This window comes from Pogona vitticeps, chromosome 4 (assembly GCF_051106095.1).
Source record: "Pogona vitticeps strain Pit_001003342236 chromosome 4, PviZW2.1, whole genome shotgun sequence".
Lineage (NCBI taxonomy): Eukaryota > Metazoa > Chordata > Lepidosauria > Squamata > Agamidae > Pogona > Pogona vitticeps.
The window spans coordinates 171833887-171850382 of record NC_135786.1 but is presented as its reverse complement, the minus strand read 5'-3'; the positions used below and the strand labels follow the sequence as shown (position 1 = coordinate 171850382).

Below are 16496 nucleotides of genomic sequence, written 5' to 3'. Positions count from 1 at the left end.
TGGTTTGTCTCCTTTGTGAATCAAATAATAGGAATTCAGTTTTGTTTTATCTATCTATTTATTTATTTAAAATCTCTTTGCCCAAACTTTCTCCTTAAGGATGCAGAGCAGCTTACATCTTTGAAATACAACATTTAAAGTGAAAAACAGTAAGTATACCAATAATTAAAAGGATAAAAGAAATACCACATTAAAATAGGGTAAACAAGCAACATTATCTTGAGGTCAGTGTGCTTCAGAAATATCCTTTCATATCTATGACATTCTGGAAGGAACCTGATTTTCATTTTAGAATATTCCAGTTGCTAGAATGGCCAGTATCCTGTCATGGAGCTCTGCTGCATAACGAATGAATGAACAAATTCAATTTATTGCTTTAGTACACCGGCCTTTGCAAAATAAAAAAAAACACAATATAGTATTTCAGAGAGTCTGAATTAAACTTTTGTTCAGGCTTGGAATTCTAAGATCTAAAATGCATCAAACATCTCAACAAACATTATTACATTCAGCAAACTTAACTATAAAATAGTAAATCAATGACAAAGGACCCTGAGTAGCAATAATCTAATTGTCAGCTTAGTTAACCACAGAGGATGCTGGTGTGGCTGGAGTGATATCACCAACAGCGGCAGGTTGCTGCTTATTAAAGAGTTTCTTTTGATTTGTCTTGCTCAATAAAAGTTATACACAGCTCAAAATTGGGAAAATAAACTCCTTAATTAGAAGCAATCTCTTCCTTCTGGTTGTTATTAATACACCAGTGGAGCTCTGCAAGAGGATACTGATTACCGTATTTTTCTGTGTATAATACACCCCACGTATAGGATACCCCCCCACACACTTTTCTAATCCAGAATTTCTTTCTTCGCAAGAAAGTGGAAGGGGAAAGCAGGAATCATCAAAGTGATTCATCAAAGCGATTCATCATCTTATACACGGAAACATACAGTAATATTTTAGTATTTTCTATTGTTTTTTTTTTCATACTGTTTAAAAAGAATATTATCATGATACCGATGTAGGGTTGCCTGGCCTTCAGCCCTACGGTCCTCTAGATACTATTGGTTTGCATCTCCCATAATCCCTTACCATTGGCTATCCTGGCTACATCTGGAGGGGCACATGTTGGCTTCTGACAAAATAGCAATTTGTAAGCCAGGATTGTGAAATATGCTTCTTTCCTTTCTCTCCCCCCCCTTCCAAACCAGTTCATTCTTTTTCTTCTCTGGTGTTTACTGTGGTTTCACATTACAGCTGATGCAAAGAATGGTTAATAAAATATATAGTTAAGCTATGCTTAAAACACTTTGGTTTAATAGGGAACCACAGTCTCCTGGCACTAGTGTTCAGTTTATACCTGACCTATTCTGTGTATGTGGAGTTTTAGGAAAGTAGGTGCTAGTCCATTCAATTTCATAGTGGAGAAGGTTGCACAGAAATGAATACATATTCTCCAACACAGAAAAGAAAGAGGGACTCTGCATCTCAGAAAATATCACAGACATTCTAAAAATGCATGTCTTAGTAATAACTATAGGGGAATTACATAATTTTAGTGAGGGAAATGAACAAACAAAAAGTGTTAAAAATGTTCTATGCCTTGGTTCAATCATTAAAGAAAACACAGACTGCAGTCAAGAAATCAAGAGGAAATTGAAATTTGGAAGGCCCATGAAAGAAATAGCAAAGATGCTTAAGAGTAAGGATGCATTGCAGGAGATCAAGGGCAAGTTCATTCAGATCATGGCATTCCCAAATAATATTTACAGATGTGAAATACAGAAAATGAAAAAAGCTGCGGGGAAGAGAAATCCATTCTATGTGTGTTGTTGGAGGAAAATTTTATGGATACCATAAATTACCAAAAAGACCAATAAACAGGTTGTATATTATGCCAAGCCTTTCTGCTCTCGCTCTCTCTGTCTCTGGAAACTAAAGTGACTAAATGAGGCTATTGTATTTTGTTCATATTGTGGAAAGACTATATTCACTGAAATACACTGTAATGCTATTAAAAATTGAAGGCAGTGTGTGAGGAGGAAGTAGCAGGAACATCAAAGAGTGAGCCGTCCCCTCAACCTCCCAAGATAGAACAAGAGATAAAGCCTGAAAGAGAGTTAGGAGCAAGACCGAAGGAAAGATGACAGAGGCGCGCGCGAAGGAGGAGAGAAAGATCCGCGAGGCTGAGATAGGAGAGGGAGAAGGCGGGGAAAAGCGCGAGGAGGAAAAACGGAAGAAACGGTCGGAGACGTCAGTTGAGAGTGAGGGAGAGAAGTGGAACCGAGACAGGGAGAGTATAGACGTGTTCTTGACGACTGAAGAAGGAAATAGATCAAAGGAAACAAAAAAAGTAACCGTGATAGAGGAGAAAGTGACTGAAGAACCAGACGAAGAAGTGAGGGTGTTCTCAGTCCCACAGAAAAGACTAGCCGAGGGTAACATAGATGAAGAATACAAAGATTCAGCGAAAGGGAAGTTCAAACCTATAATACCTGGCCTTAGCCCTGAAGAATGGACAGTTCTGGTGTATCACAAGGCTCAAGGTCCAGAGAAAATGGTACATCAATTAGATCCGGAAGTAGAGAAAGAGCTGTCGAAAGAGGGAGATTGGGCCCGCCATCCCTGTTGCGGGACCCTCTGTGCGGTCCGCAACGGATTTCTGAGAATGCCAACCGAGAAAGAGAAAAGTGCGAAAACCTACTATTAAAAGAGTTACCTGTTGATAAATCGTTAGCGTGGTTTTGGGATGATTCCCCACCTCATTTGATGTTACAAAACCCAGTTACTGTTGAAGAAAGAGTTGACCCAAGATATGTTAATAAAAATTCTTTATTTCTTAATTCTGAAGCCTCTTTCGTCCTTCCTGATGCAGAATTACATAAGGCTGTAGATGAACCCCCCCACACAGTGGGAAAAGACAAAGATGATTAGTCAGTAGAGAAAGGTATCTCTTAGTTTACCAGACCTGAGCAGAGGTCTTAATGACAACCTTTTTGGAATCAGTAATTTATATAGTCATTCTACGTTGGGAGCAACTTAATTGCACTTAACATTCACACATGATGCATTTCTGAACTAACCTGTAAACTGGTAGTGTGGACATAGATTGTTAGAATTGTTACTCAACTATCAATTAAGTGAAATACTTCAGCTCAGCTTCTTCCAAGGCAAAGTTCTTTCACCACAAGCATGGTTTTAATGTCAGGCATCTATGCCTGTATTCCTCTACTTCCTCCATTTAAAGAAGGGATTGTCATGTGTCAATAGATTCCATGCCCAAATTGTGCTCTCGACATTGTATTTCAGTTACTTGGTTTCTGTACTTGTAAGCCACTACCCCAATATGCATTAAATCAGATCTAATTTTGTGCAGACATTTTGCACAAATGTCTGAAACCCTCAACGAGGCTACATTATCAGTGGAAAATCAGTCTGGTTGTTTAAAAATATTTGTTTTTGTTCTATAATTTCTAGATATCCCTCTTCAGAAAGGCCAGGATGTTTTAAATTGGTAAATTCCAGGCAACTTGAGTTTTGTGTCATCAGAAGAACTCTTGCATTTCTGAAAGAGAATATGTTATTACCCATGGGAATGAGTTCCTGACTCAACTGTGCACTCAAAGAATAACCCTTTTCTCCTTTTCGACAATATACCCCCCTGCCTTCTCCATGTCTGAATGAATCCACTGACTTCAGACTCAAGTTAGCCATGGCAGAAGCCCGTACCAAAGGGCTTGTCCTTTGGGTTTCCAATCTAAAACTGGCACGAACACTTAGGCAACACGCAGGCATACACACTTGTCCACATTTTCTGCTGTCATTCATTCCCCCTGATTGTTCTGTTAAATGTAACATGAACATTTTTCTTTAAGCCCTGGTTAGACTTCATTTGTCACTGTGAGGTTCCAATGTATAACATCTTATTTGTTGTCATGGAAGCACAGTTACAAGCTCAATGTCACACACACAAAAAGCCATCCTCCAACAAAACAATGAGAATTGGCAGAGTAACTCAGCAAGTCACCATCCTTTTGCAGAGGCGGGGGAAGGGAGGACAGCAGCAGGACTTTTAAAAGGCCTTTAAGGTTTCAAGTGGCTTTCTTCACTTTAAACACACCAGTATTCCTGTAGAAGCAAACAAACTGTAAGTACCTAAATCCCGTCCAAGAGCGGGTGTTTTATTGTTTTTACTGTTGCCATTTATTGTGATTTTAAAAACTGTCTTAATATTTGTTTTTTTTAATATTTTGTAAGCTTGAGTCCCTTTATTAGGAGAAAGACAGAATGAACGAATGAAGAAAAAGTCACTGCTGCAAAATTACTGAATATCTATATTTTGTTTTTCATTTAATTTTTTATTGTTTAGTATTATCTCTTGTCTCATAAAATAATAATCTTAAGAAAATGACTCGATGCATATTACCAAAAGTGTGGGTGTATGACAGAAAAAGATGGTAGTTGGGGCATTGAATAACTTTATTAACAATGTTACAAGTTGGTGAATAAACTAAATTATAACCACAACCTTCTACAAGTAGAGGTTGCTGTGTCTCTATGTTGTTTCCCCAGCAATCTCACAGCCCAAAAGAGACTTTGTGCTTCAGAAGCAGGTAATGTGTTGGTGGGCAGTCACAGAGTAATTAGCAAAGCCTTTGTCTTAAGTTTTTAGAGGGAGGTGGTGGCGCTGTGAGCTAAACCACAGAAGCCTGTGCTGCAGGGTCAGAAGACCAAACAGTCGTAAGATCGAATCCACGTGACGGAGTGAGCTCCCGTCGCTTGTCCCAGCTCCCGCCAACCTAGCGGTTCGAAAGCATGCAAATGCAAGTAGATCAATAGGGACCACCTTGGTGGGAAGGTAACAGCGTTCCGTGTCTAAGTCGCACTGGCCATGTGACCATGGAAGATTGTCTTCAGACAAAACGCTGGCTCTATGGCTTGGAAACGGGGATGACCACTGTCTCCTAGAGTTGAACATGACTGGACAAAAATTGTCAAGGGGAACCTTTACCTTTATCTTTACCTTGTCTTAAGTTTGGGGTGGAAAATTCCAGCCATGCTGCAAGGGATGGTGCTTGAGACTGCAAATCCCCCCCCCCCCGCTCTTGTTTGCAACCTGTCTGAACTCACCTCACACAAGCTGACTTGACACAGTCATCTGCCATGAATTTTTGGGACTCTTATTGACCATTTTACTGCTCTATCCGTGAAGGGGTAGAGTCCAGCCTGATGAAGCAGATTTTTTTCTTGAAAAGTTTGCCAATGGTTTTTTTTTTAAATGTTTCAATAGGGGTATCACCCTACCATTGTACGGTGTAATCCTAAGGATCACATGGCCTTTTCCCAATTCTTTCTGGACAACGTCATAAGTTAACTTAAAGGTCAATTATATTATATGCTTCATGTCACAGTCCAGGGGTTCCCCTCCACCCTATCAGCTGCACTACCCTGCTGTTCCTGGAATAGGTGAGGCCAGGAGAATTAAATGTGGCAATGGCTGGGGGAATCTAGCCATCTTGTTAATCTCTCAACATTCCAGTCTAAACCTATTGAACAGTGTTTCCAGGGAGTTGCAAACAACAGAATGCTAAGTGCCTTGATTTTCACACCAGTCTTTTAAGGTAGAACTCCCACCACATCTAGAAAACACATACATTCCTGATAGATTGTCAAGGCAAGGCCTGGTTTTAAGTACCACAAATGCTCTTTAGCCTAATTGAATGGAGAATGTTTTTTTTATATTTTATTAAAGATAGTAGTAAAGGCAATCAAAAGTTTCAAAAGATTTCAAAAAGAGCATCAAACTATTCTGGAGCAAGTAATGAATAAAAATCTAAGACAGGAGTAATAAAGAGCAAACATACAAGAAAACAAGAAAGGTAACTAAGCTACGTAGCACTTACACATTATAACATGCAGAGGGCATCTCTTACAGCATGACATAGCAAGACAGCAATTGAACATAACTTCTCCTGAGAGATAACTAAGCCAACTGAAGAAGAAACTTCTGAACTTTTAAAAATACCTTACCCATCATCTTCCAGATCTTTCGAGGTATCTACCATTCAAATTCCCTTCAGTGTTCACAAAGACATGAGCAGTTTCTGCCTCCTTCCCTTCACATACAGTTGAAGTCATTTCCCAATTAACACAGTACCACGTAAGAAGCCAATGCAGCCTTGAAGTTTTAGTCCAACAGATAAATCACAAGTGTTGTTTCTATTCCTTTGTGGAGAAAAGCTGCCTCACTCCTTGCTCTCTGCCAGCTGTTTCCAGGCACCAAGATTAGCCTGCATTTTTTTCAGGAAGGTTCTCAATCCGTGTTCCTCCAATTTCTCTGTCTCTTTGCACATAACATGTTTTCAGAAGAGGTGTCCATTCAAGTGGTGAAAGGCTTCTGTTTGTCATCACAGCCCAAGTGTTTCCTCATCTGCTCATCTTGTATTTAGCGTGCTTTCTTTTATGAATGAGCTTTTAAAGGTAAACACTGGTTTAAATGTGTAACTCTGATTCCTGAGGCATGTATCTGTATGGAAATCCTGTTGTGAATGGAAAACAGACTGATCAGCAGAAATACACTTTCTCCTTAACATCTAGATTGAACCTGCACCAATGTAGCAGAGCAGGACAGAGTTTCTCACTTCTTGAGCCCTAAATTGAAAAATTATCATATATGTATCACATTTGAAACATAATGCCTCCCACCCCGTAGCTTTTATTTACAAGAATGTTGTGATGTAAATCAGAAATCTTTAATTGTCATGCATGAAGGATTGGAAATGGAAAGGAATAGGGGTATGTGCCCCTGTCACAGGCATGTTTTGCATTGTGCTAGGATACCTCCTTTATCTGAATGAAAGAAGGCATGGGAAAGCATTTGACATTTCATTTCCTATATGTAAAGGAAACTTCAATGTTCCACAGTGGCTCCAGTACTTTGTATTGCCTTTCTGAAGAGCAGAAAATGGCAGAAGCTTTTCCTCTGTACCTAACATTTTGCCTCTTCTCACACGTATTAACCTGGTACATACCTCCAATCTCCTTCGAATACCCTTGTCGAACTTGCCATGACAAGGGGATTGTTCTGGGCAGCTATAAATGAATTGTTCTTAGTAATTGCACATTAGCATGGAATACTCTTCCCAAAGAAGCCCAATGGGTACCTACTCTAAACTGTTTTCACAATGGACAAAGACTTTTTAATTTCCCAGGTCTTTTCAACTGTGCTGTAGCTTTTAATCATGTTCTAGGTTTGTCAAGTTTTATTTTCATTATGCTCTTGCATTGCTCTGGAATTTGATCTTTCTTATCAGTTTATTGCTGCATTTACATGCATACAATGTGGAGATAGCTATGTGGAAATAACATCATCCAAGGCTGTCTTCCAGCTCTTTCAAGATGAGCATGTGCTAGAGGTGAGCTGGGAAACACACATCTCTAGACAACTGCCTGCATCCCTTTACAAGACAGTGAGCTGAGAATCACTCAGGGATCAGAAAAGGATGATAGGGGATGTGTTGTACAAATTTCTTTGTGCAAAAAAATATCCACCATAGTAAATTACGTAGATTATATTGCTACGATCCAGGTAGAGCAATCCCACTCATGTGTACGGGCAGGAAGATCCAAAGGTGGAACCACATAAAACCGGATTCGAACTGGCAGGGCAAAGACTGTTCTTCATTTGCACCTTTTACTTTCATGATTGCCCTCCCCATGGTTGCAATTGAACCAAACAATGTGTGTGAGCTGCAGAACCAGCGTGCATTTCTCCCAATTCCATTATGCCCACCCTCACCTTTGCCTTTATCAACATTGGGACTCTGGTTTCAAAAAGATAATGCCCATAGAAGTTCCCACGGTGGTGCTTGTTTTTGTTTTGTTTTGTGAGGTTACAACTCCTCCTCAAAGGTTGAACCTCTCTGCCCCAGGAGATTGAAAAACACCTTGTGGCCCACAGAAAACCCATCCGATCGCGGCTTAATTCTGAAGAGGGCTGATGATCCAAGGAAGCTGTGTGGTATTATCCACTAGTATGACCCAAATAAATAAAGAAATAAAATGTGATTCAGACATTGCAGTAACATGTGCTTCTTTTAGGTCGAACTGGTATGAATCTAATAAATAATGCACATAGCCAAATGGTGCGAAATGTTATTATAGTTCTTTTCCATGATCTTACGGTTTCTCAAAGTGTCAGACTGTGTTTCCTGCTTAAGCTGGTAGCATTCATAAAGTCACTGGGTGGATTCATAGTCCAGGACTTGAACCATATCCTGATTTGAAGATTGTGCCAGCTGCCTTCAGATTTTATACCAGTTATCACCGACTGGAGAGAATAAATGTGAGGCCAGCAGACTCCACATAGTCCTTGTAGGGTTAAAGATCTTTAAGCTTTAAAGAGAATATATAAAAGAAATTTTCTTTCTGAAATAATTTATGGAAATGCCGTGCTCCCTTTGAAGGTTCCATGTCACTGTATAGCACTATGCAATGTTCTCTTTCTTCACCTGTCAGGCAAGGACCACCTCGAAGAGTCTCACTACTGATTACTAGTTAATTGTCATTAATAAGAGACAACTGACATTATGGGGGCTTAATGCAGAGAGAACAGAAAAGAGCCACAGATATTCTAATGAGCTGACTCCTACGTGCCCTCTATTGTTGTCAAAAATGAGGAGCTGTCGTCATTGTTCAGGAGATGGGCTTCAATTGCTCTGGAAAAAAAACCTCTTTTAATTTCTTTATGCATAGATAATTCCTGGTGTGCGCACCCTGTCTCTCTCTCTCTCTCATTTTGTCTCATATACATACAATGAGATTTGCGCGCACACAAATACACATTGCTACTCGTGTTTCTAGGAATACAATTATCTGGTACAAAGCCAACCTGGCACAAATCCAGTACACTGCTATGAAAAAGATTTTTGGTAAGTTCATGTGAGTCCATGAGTCCATGTGTGCTTGTATTTGTGTATGGAGGTGGGTGGATAGGCAGATCCATGGAGAGATGATGGATGAGAGAATCAAATGTTTAACACATAGAATAAATATTTTAAATTCATAATAGGAGGGTAGAGAACTGGACCAAAAATAGAACCACTAACTTAAGCAGAGATAGGGAAGAAATAAGTCATTGGCCCACCACAGTTGAATTAGCTTCTCAGTCCTCTACACCACACTGAGTATACCTTGTGTTATATACAGTATGCACCTAAAACAACATTAGATGCTTGTCTCAATATTTTTGTCACCAGACATAAATCTGTCGTCCTGTTGAAACCAGCAAGTTCTGATGGTGTTCTGCAGGTTGGAAATTCTGTTCTCTTAATGGGTTCAGGTAGCAGTCAGAAATATTGCGGGGTCTGCTGGCAAATCTGGTTGCTTTTTGCTTTGATGGCTACTTTGCAGTATTCTGTGTTTGCTATATGAACACTGAGAAACTGGATTCAGGAGGCCAGTTTTTGTGAACATTTTCTAGTATCTCTCGGACCTCTGTGTTGCCATGAAAAAAAGCTTGGGAAGTGAAATCACTTCAGGAAAGAACTCTTTGAGTTTAACCAGTCCCCACCATTTAAAAGGGTACAAAAAGAGACCTTTGAATATTTCTTCACTGTTAGCCACATCTAACTAACCTATTACTGTGACTATGTTCCAATGGTCCCAAGTCAGATAACTCAGGGGCCAGGCTCAGATGCCCCTTTCTGACGCAGGGGAGGAGGATAGGTTAAATCCCTTGAGCAGGAGATGCATCCTTCCCTCCTGTCTCCTGACCATGGTAGAAATTTCTCTGCCCCTTTCTACTGACATCCTAGGAAGAGGATCAGTGTGAGAGGGAGGGCAAGACTGTGGGAATGAATTGGGGGGGGGGAGAGTTTAGATACAATTGGGGTTATAGCCTTCCATTTCTCCCAACACACTTCTTGAACTGGTAGACACAGGATATGGTGCAACCAAAGGGAGAAATCGTAAAAGTAAAGGGTGGGGAAAACCCCTGAAAAGGGTAAAGGAACCCAAATGCCACTTCTTTCATTCATCTGCCTTGTTATTGCTCACAGGCTGGGAGCGTCTTACCCAAAGCCCTGAGCCTGAGTGTTCATACAGTGTGCATAGGTAAAGATAAAGGTTCCCCTTGACAATTTTTGTCCAGTCGTGTTCGACTCTAGGGGGCGGTGCTCATCCCCGTTTCCAAGCCATAGAGCCAGCGTTTTGTCTGAAGAAAATCTTCTGTGGTCACATGGCCAACGCAACTTAGAGACACGGAACGCTGTTACCTTCCCACCGGGGTGGTCCCTATTTATCTACTTGCATTTGTATGCTTTCAAACCGCTAGGTTGGCGGGAACAGTGTGCATAGTCATTTCAAAAAAGCTTCAGACCAAAAATACAGCAAAGGACTGTTTCCAGCGTCCTTAGATGGAGGCAACAGAAGCTTTATGTTTTCATTTTCACATTGCTGATTTATACATAATGTATTTTATTCTTCTCTCATTTCTATTTATACATGGCCTTCTGTCTATTATTTCAGGATGGCTTGCAAACATTTAAAGCTACATGTAAGGCAACAATAACAGACACTAAAAACAAAACAAGAAACAGGCAGAAGCATAATCAACAGTAAGAGAATTTAGTTTGCGGAAAAATAGTAAAGATATTTTAAAAATCATAAATAAAGAAAAGAGAATTTGTCTAGTGTCTAAAAGAAAGAAAAGCTGGTGCCATCGTGCACATCTAAGGGGAGGGCGTTTTGTATAATTTACTGGCCTCACAATACCAGCACTGAAATCAAAAAGGTCTGGGCATTATTCTCTACAGATAGCTGTAAACTAAACTACAGAAGCCCATTATATAGCATATTTTAGCACTCGACAAGATACTACCAGAGTGTGGATCTCCTTGGCCGGATTAACTTTCCAGATAAAGTTACAGCTAGTATACCATCTAATGTTATTGCAAGACACTCCATGATGTCAAGGCCATCTGTACATTAAGGGCAACACTGAATTCAGAAGCACTCCCAACATAAGCCGCAAGTCCAGTGTTTCAGGAGGTGACTAGTGAAATACGCTGTCCAGAGGACCTCAGTCATGGCAGGATTAAGTTCTAGTTTGGTCATGTGTTTAGCACTCTCATTGCCTCTTCCAATTTGGTGGGTAAATGTATGATACAGTGCAGGTAGAAAATATTTTATCAGACTGAAAAGTTTTTTATTCATGCATTATTTTGCACAAGCATATCTGTTGTGTTGTACCATTCTTTAATTCCCGCGTGTTTACTGATATTAAGTTAGCTTTGCATATTCATATTCAAGCTTATTTGCACTTTATCATGCTTTATCTGCACGCAGACATGTAAGTGTTTGGAAAGGTGAAATGTGGACTACCTGAGTTCCATTACTGACAGCCTCTGGTGCAAGCAGGAAGGGTATTCCTCTCTCTAGACCACTGCTCTGACCACAAGGCTGAGCTTTGCTTTACAAATCAAACATTTGAGCCATGGTTTATTTAGCAAGGTATTTGGTATGAACAGATGATACTAAAATCAACCAGAAGGGCCAGAACAATAACCATGGCTAGGGTGGTTACATTACCTGCAGTATGGGCCAGAAGGGAAACAGTATGATTCATATTGCTGAAAAATGTCAGGGAAAATTGTGTTTCACTTTGGAACAACAACATTGAATTTTAGTGTTGCTTTCCCAGAAGGGGTACTAATGTGCTAATCTCTATTGATTTGGATGGTTCTGTTGTTTTAAGTGATTCTGAAACACTAGATTGTACAAGATAGGAGGGATATTCCTCCATTCTACAATTTACAACAGTGGTTCTCAACCTTGAGTAGCTGAGGTGTTCTTGGGCTGCAACTCCCAGAAACCCTGGTCAGCACAGCTGGTGGTGAAAGCTTCTGGGAATTACAGTCCAAGAACACTTGGGTTATGCAACCCTGGGAACCACTGATTTACAATATTGTGGGCGTAGAGGCACAAACATTTTGCTTCTTTCGGAAACTTTCATCGGACAGATTTAGAGCAGCAGCCATGACAAGAATAGGTGGACAACTGTAATGGATCTCATTGTCAATACAAAGACTGTAGCATTCAATGCTTATGATAAGATGGATATATATATGGAGAAAGCCAAGCTTACAATAAACTGCAAGTTAGCATTGTATGTAGCTTGAAATGCAACCAAAGAGAAGCAAAGATGTGCATCAACATAGTTAACTTCTAAACTGAGCAGCAAACCTCTTATGCAAATATTGTTACATACAGGTGTCTCAGTCATCTTGATTTTCCAACAAATACACTTGCTTAAATATATCAATCATATTTCTGGGGAAACACATGTAGGATTTTGTGCTGTGTAAATACAAATTCACGTAAGCATGTCTATTAGTTAATTTTTTAATATGTAAAGGGGTGACTTCCACAGGTGAAGTGGACATCCCAATTTTTTTTTTAAAAAAACCAACTACACGTATACATAGTTTTTCTACTTCCTGGTATTACTTCATGTATAATTGGGGTTGGAGCCCCCATAAGACCTAGCATATACATCAACAGTTCAGATCTTGATAACTTTCATTTGAATCGGTGAACTCTTGATATTGCAATGTAATTGCTGAATGGTGTTGAGCAGCTATATTAAACTATTGCAATAACAATGAAGAGTCTTGTGACAATTTAAAGGCAGAAAAGTTGTATGTTTTTATAGACTGCACCCTACTTTATCAGAAAATGTTTCTTCCTCCTTAAAAATCATAGGACTATGGAAACGTAAAATGAAAGTAAGGGATGAATTTTGGAAATTTACTTCAGACTGGATGTATAGAGGCATCCTGTACTGTTGCTTTGATATTTTCCTTTGATACCTATCATTTGAGATAGTAGGTTAGAGCCAAACTTAGCCGTACTTGGATGAGACCCACTATGATCAACAGAGTTTAAGTTAGCCACAATTAAATTTAGATTCCATTGATTTCAATGGTTCTTCTCCAAGTATGACTAAATTTAGATCCAACCAAGTGGCTTTTTTCCCCCAGTGGGAATTTCACATATACAAAAATAAGCCTGCCTTGGCCTTTACACTCAGTAGGCTTGATCTCAGACATACCAAAGTTCGTGCTGGAAGAAAGGAGGGGAACATGTGTTTTTGTGGTTTGTTTCCCCTTATCTCCCAGCCCTTCTGTGGTCCTGAAAATCTGACCTGGAGAGTTGGAGATTCTCCAGAGGAGTGAGAGATGAAGCACTGAGAGGGTGGGAAAGGAGAGGAGGAAATTGCTTCCCATTCCCATTCCAGCATTGATTCTCCATACAGCCTGAGAGTCAAACACTACTCTGTGCTAATTACATATCTTGCAACCACCTGCATTGTTATAATTTACTTTCAAGTTGGTTCCAGTTGAGTAAAGTTGGGACAATCTGGTTGTCCGGTTAAGAGGTGTCTGTTATTATGTTAGCATAAATTCTGTTACTATGTACCTGGGCAGAGAATGCATGTCTCCAAATGTTGGCATGAAGTTCTCACAACCTTAGCCAGTATAGCTAATGGTGAAAGATGATGGGAACTGTAGTCCAGCAATATAGGTTGGATAATGGAGGGCTAGAAGTTCTACACTGATGCAGTCCAAGAATGGGATATTTTGGATTGAATTCTCTGTCTCTTGAAGTTAGCTTCTTTGGCTTTCTCTTGTTGTTGTGATAATATAATAACAAAGGTGCTTCATGGCACAGTGGTTAAACTGCAGTACTACAGTGAAGACTCTGCACATGAGCTAAGTTCGATGCTAGGCTCAGGTAGCTGGCTCCAGGTTGACTCAGCCTTCCATCCTTCTGAGGTCAGTAAAATTGAGTACCCAGCGATGTAGCCTGTATAATTGTACTGTAACCTGCCCAGAGAGTGCTTTATGTGCTATAGGGTGGAATATAAGCAGACTTTACTTAATAACTCGTAGAACTGCAGTGAGGACAAATCATTAGTCAGGATGGTACATGACCTGAAGTGAAGCATTTCCTTCTGCTTTCTTCAGACAGGATGTATAGAAGCTTATAATTTCATTTATCTTAATTTTTTTATGATGCCAACAAGGCTTCTATACGAGTCACATACCCTGAACTGGGGGAAGGAGAGGTTGGGGCATGCCCTGAGATGTGGTTGTCTGAAGCAGAACATTTGATACCTGCCTGAGTGCTCAAGACCTGAGAATCTGAGCCTTCAAAGATTCAGGTAAGTTCCTTGGCCCTACGGCTTTGAAACGAAGGCTAGCAAAGGAGACACAGTGCTCAGTGTAGCCTCGGGATCCAACTAGACAGGACCATTAGAATTCAAGAACACATTGTCCCTCCAAAGATGTACTTCCTTCAAAGCTCCATGCTTGAACAATCAGGTTTGCAAGGGTTGCTTCTGTTTCCCTCACAAAGCAGAAAAAAGAATCTGATCTGCAGCATGAAGAGCTGAGGGAAGCTTGTGCTGGAATAGGTGTCTTTTGTTGCTTAAAGGAGGTCTCCTTCGAACAATGTGCTCTTTCATCTCGTTTGACCCTCAGAAGCCAAAGGAGGCTGGCATTGAAATGTTAGTAGATGAGGGAAAAGGAAGCAAAGTCCACAGAACAGAGATGGTTACCTACCACTCTCCTTCAACTATAAAGCACACACAGAAACCTGAATATCCTTGACAGAAGGGTAGACCTTTGGGAGTCAGTTTCTACTGGTCTTGGAAGATTTCCACCCCACCCACCCCCGCACCTCAAAGAAGTGCAGGGAAGGCTGCTGGCAGTCGAGGCGGCCACAGCTGGGAAAATGACTTCTTGTTCTCAGGGAGATGATGTCCTCTGGAAATGGGAGGAAGCAGAGCAGCTGCCCTGAGGGTCAACACCAGGTCCTGGCTTTGTAAACAGCTGGTGCTCCCTGGGACTGAAGAAGCACCTGGAAGGGGTCAACAGGGAGCAACGAGGCCTGTGTTTCTGACCATAGGGGACTTCCCTTCCTCGCCACCTCTGCTGGGTGATCTCAATTAACTGGCTCTTCCTCAGAAGAAGGACAGAAATGTCTAGGCAGGAAAAGTACAGGAGCAGGGGGATCAGAGTAACAGAATGGAGAAGACAGGCCTCCCGCAATCTCCAGAGCTTTTGGCACCCGACCCATCCGGGGGCTCCCCATTGGGCAGTGGAAAGTGGGGTGCCTCCCTTCACAGCAGGACTTAGGACCCTTTGGGTTGGGCCGGGGCAGGGTTGCAAACAGCTTGGGCAGCTTCCGTGAAGATGACCTTGATTCCCTCTTGGTTGAGGGATGAGCACTCCATGTACTTGGCTGCTTGGATCTGTTTGGAGAGGATGACACCTTCCTGGGTGGTGACAGGCTGCTAGTTCTGCTCCTTTAGGGCCTCTTGGTTGTTCCTGAGGTCCTTCTTGGTGCCCACCAAGAGGTTCGGCACATCCGGGCAGTGGTGGCAGACCTTGGGGTACCACTTGTGCTTCGCTTTCTCATAAGAGCATGGGCTGGTGATGGAGAAGCAGATGATGAAGACATTGGTCTGGGGGTATGAGAGGTGCCGCACATGGTCATAGTCCTCATGTCCTGCAGTATCCCACAAGTTCAGATTCACAGTCCTGTCATCCACTGTGTTCTGGGCACTGTATTTGTCAAAGACAGTGGGGATGTGCTTGTTGGGAAAGGCGTTGATGGTGTAACAAGTCCTGTCTTGCTCACCACCTCATCGCCCACCACCACACCCTTGATGCTCTGCATCTTGGCCACCACTAAGCAGGAAGGGGAGATAACATTTCCTCGATGCACACAATGGAGGGACAGGCGGGCGCCGCTGCCACTGGCCAAGGAAGGAAGTGGTCCGGGAAGGCCTAATTTTATTTATGTATAATACGTAAAGGAAAGCCAATGTGGTAAAGTGCATTGAGTCGTGGGCTAGTACTGAGGAATACTGAGTTCAAATTACTACTGACCCTTAAAAATGTATTCTTTAGGAGGTGGGTAGCAATGCCAAACCACTCCATGAGTATCTTACATAACTTTAAAAAACACCGTAAGATTACCCTATGTCATAAGCAACTTCACAGCACATAAAAAGAATAATAATTATGTAATTATGGCTATATTACTGGAATGATCTCATAGCTCACACAAAACCACAAATGCAGTGAGTTTGTGGTGCCTGCCTGCCCTCACACTGGCTGCCTCTCACAGCCACTTGCCACTGCCATTGTTTTTTTTTTAATATTTGTGTTTTTTATTTCTTTCAAACTGAGATATCACTATTTCCATATTGCAGATAGAAAAACATACATAACAGATCAGATTGCAAGGTTTAGCTGCAGCCCAAATGTGTAATCCTGGCATCCATTACTTGATAAATTCCAAAGAGATATTTAAGCTAGCACAGGTCACACATGCCAAAAAGGTTCAAAATAAATTGAGTTCACAGTCAAGTGAAAATAAACAACCCTTTCAAGGCTGTTTAAAATACCTTGCTTTCCAAACAAACA

At 41.0% G+C, this 16496-nt stretch overlaps 1 pseudogene; it reads right to left on the bottom strand.

Moving 5' to 3' along the window:
* Positions 1–15184: 15184 nt before the first annotated feature.
* LOC110083383 (rho-related GTP-binding protein RhoG-like) lies at positions 15185–15744 on the bottom strand (annotated as a pseudogene).
* Between the last annotated feature and the right edge of the window lie 752 nt (positions 15745–16496).